General features: G+C 44.5%; 1 pseudogene; it reads right to left on the bottom strand.

The window, feature by feature from the left end:
* Window positions 1-508: 508 nt before the first annotated feature.
* Window positions 509-1,475, bottom strand: LOC112124094 (annotated as a pseudogene).
* Window positions 1,476-3,434: the final 1,959 nt, after the last annotated feature.

The raw sequence follows: 3,434 nt of genomic DNA, 5'->3' as shown, positions 1-3,434 counted from the left end.
GCAGGAGGTCCCACGGGGCACTCAGGGGACAGGGTCTGGTTGGATGGGGTGGAGGTTCTGGGGGGGGACAGTCAGGAGACAGTGAGCATGGGGGTTGAATAGGGGGTGGGGTCTGGGAGTGGGCAGTCAGGAGACAAGGAGCAGGGGGTGTTGGATGGGGGACTTCTGAGGGGGGCAAGGAGCAGGGGGTGGGAAGTGGGAGGGGGCCAGGCTGCTTGGGGAGGCACAGGTTTCCCTACCCAGCCCTCCATACCGGTTCACAACCCCAGTGTGGCTCTTGGGCCAAAAAGTTTGTCCACCCCTGTCATAAAGCCTTTCATGTCAGTCTTCTCCTGAAATTAAAATAAATATAATTTCAGATTGAAGGTTTGGATTCTCAAAGCTGCCTAAGGGATTAAACATGCCTAAATCCCATGAAAATTAATGGGATTTGAGCATCCAGATACCTAGGAAAGCTTGGAAGTATTTAGAAAGGCAAAACACAGAATTGGCCTGCAACACAAATCTGTTAGAAGTTTGCTTTCCTCCTTGAGCACAGGAACCTTCCCATTAATCTCTTGATGGCACTTTTCATCTCAGTGTTCCTCAGGATGTAGATCATTGGGTTCAGCATTGGAATGACCACTGTGTACAGCACAGACACTGCCTTGTCCACTGTCAATTTCTGGAAAGGCCGGTCATAGATGAAGACACAAGGCCCAAAATGCAAACTCACCACTGTGATCTGAGCTGCGCAGGTGGACAGGGCTTTGTGTTTCCCTTCCATGACATGTGTCCTTATCTTGACCAGGATGATGGTGTAGGATATGAGCAATGCGATGAAGGCTCATGTGGTGACCAGCCCATTGTTGGAGACCATCAGCAACTCCATCACGTACGTGTCTGTGCAGGCCAGTTTGATGACTTGGGGGGACATCGCAGTAGAAACTATCTAGTGTGTTGGGTCCACAGAAGGACAGTTGGATGATCAGTGCAAGCTGGAAAATGGAATGGACAAAGCCACCCAGCCATGCCCCTGCCACCAGCCCCATGCACATACTTCTGTTCATGATAGACAGGTAGTGCAATGGCTTATAGATGGCCAATACCGATCAGCTGCCATCACTACTAGGAAGAAGACCACAGTGCCCCCGATGAAGTGGAAAAAGAACATCTGGGTCAGACACCCATTGAATGAGATGGTTTTGTGCTGGTACAGGAGGTCCTTTAGCATCTTGGGGGCAGTCACCGAGGACTCACTGAGGTCCAGGAAAGCCAAGTTGGCCAACAGGAGGTACATGGGTGTGTGGAGGTGAGGGTCAGAGATCACGGTGATGATGATGGTGAGGTTCCCAAGCCATGTAGTCCCGTAGACTAGGAGGAAGACCAGAAAGAGGAAGTGCTGGAGCTCAGTGCTCTGAGAGATGTCCCCGAAAATAAATTCTGTCACGGGGTGGTGAGGATCTCCTGTTCCATTTAGGGTCCTTAAAATATACCTGCAGGGAGGACATTAATGAGAATGATTCTTACAGTTCTTACGGTTAAGTTACTGGTAACCACTCACAACCTTAACAAAGTTTTTGTTTTGTGCATTATTTTGCTTAGGAATTCCCTTTCTGATTGGGAAAGCACACAAAAAATAGCAGTGTAACTGCAGTGGAAAAGGGTAGATGCTTAATTAGGTACCTAGGACCTCATATTTGTGGTTGCTCACATGCTAGGTGAGTGTATGAACTACTGGGTGGTAGCGTCCCAGGCCCATTGTCATTCATAATAGCAATTCATAGTGATTCTTAGTATTTGTGGCTGAAAGCTGGTGAGAATGATTCTATAGCCTGGTGGTTAAGGTAGTCATGGGGATACTCAAAATCAAATCCTTGCTCCAGTCTATCTTTAATTATTTCCACAAAATAGCAGAGCTTCAAGAGTGGAGATTGAGTAAACCCCATACCCCAATATCCCATAACCCAGGACGTGCTCCTCTATTATGGAAGACCTAAATTAAAATCCTTTCTCTGTATTAGGCAAAAAGGGAAATGAAACGCAGTTGTTCCACCCCACAGATAAGTCTGCGAACCACTAAGCTACAGCTTATAACAGAGGCACCACCTCCCCCGAAATGTTTCAAAAATTTTGATCCGCCAACAAATTCTGAAAAATATGTTCACTTGCTTTTTTGTATTACTGTTCTTAAATTACTGGTAACAACTGTCAGTCTTAACTCCAGCTTGGCAACGTTTTTGTTTCTTGTTGTTGTTTTCCCTTTAGGAACTCCCTTCTTTCCCCCATCCCTGTGAAGTCGACTGTTCCTGCAAACTAAGGAAGGAGACATAATCCTGTGCACTTTAAGAAACTACATGTTGCTGTGTGTAGAGACGCTAGCACTGAATCTAGAAGCATTTGTGTAACTCATGGCACATGGAAGGGTGAGGATGTTGTGAATACCCTCCGTCCATCTCACTAATCAGAAATTATTGATGCATGTCTTTATCTGTGGATAGTGTGTTTCCTAGTCAGAGTCAACAAAACCACTCTACTATAAAGAGTAAAGCACAGTGGAGTGCATGAAAACTGACAAATCCCCTATTTATGGATGACTGAGGGTGTGTCTACACTTCAAGCTATGCCACTGCAGTGTAGATGCTTACTACAGTCACAGAAGGGGATTTTCCATCACTGTAGTAAATCCAGCCTCTTGAGACTCGGTAGCTACATTGATTGAAGAATTCTTCCACCAACCACACTGTGGCTATAGTGGGAGTTAGGTCGATCTAACTATGTCGCACAGGGCACGACATTTTCACAGCTCTGAATGATGTAGCTAGGCTGACCTCCATTTTAGGTGTATACCAGGCCTAAGAGTCTCCCAGAATGCATGTTTCATTATTTGAGAATGAAGCCAGAGGGGGAGAGTTAAGGTTGTTTGGGAGTTTTGAACTGAGCATTTCCATTCTTTCAAATATTGGGTTTCTTTTTAAGTTCAAACTTAACACTGAATTTCCCTGAAGCTCTATGTCCCTTTATCCACCATGATTTCCATTTGTCAATGACTTTCTTCTCCCTTTCCTTAGGAATTAATGGTGGGACATTCAGAAGAGCAAGGTTGTTAAAGTTATTTAGGTGCCTAGTAGGATTTTCAAAAGAAACTAGGTGCCTAATATAAAATGAAATCTTTGTGTTTTAGGGACCTAGAGTGGGATTCACAAAGGTATTTAGATGCATTTTCAAAAGTGCCTAATGGCCAAGTTTTTTAAAGTATTTTGGCATCAAAAAATGCAGATAGTTGCCTAGTGGAATTTTCAGAAACACCTAAGCAGGTTAGGCACCTAATTCTTGTTGAAATCAATGAAAGTTAGGCATGTATAAAGTTTAGGCACTTCTGAAAATCCCACTAGGACCCTATCTGCATCTTTAGGTGCATAAATTCCTTTGAAAATCTGGTCCTTTTAAATTTT

This window comes from Terrapene carolina, unplaced genomic scaffold, assembly GCF_002925995.2.
Source record: "Terrapene carolina triunguis isolate 2854851 unplaced genomic scaffold, T_m_triunguis-2.0 Scaffold24275, whole genome shotgun sequence".
Classification (NCBI taxonomy): Eukaryota; Metazoa; Chordata; order Testudines; family Emydidae; genus Terrapene; species Terrapene triunguis.
The sequence above is the reverse complement of the archived record's forward strand: the minus strand, read 5'-3'. Positions and strand labels throughout refer to the sequence as shown.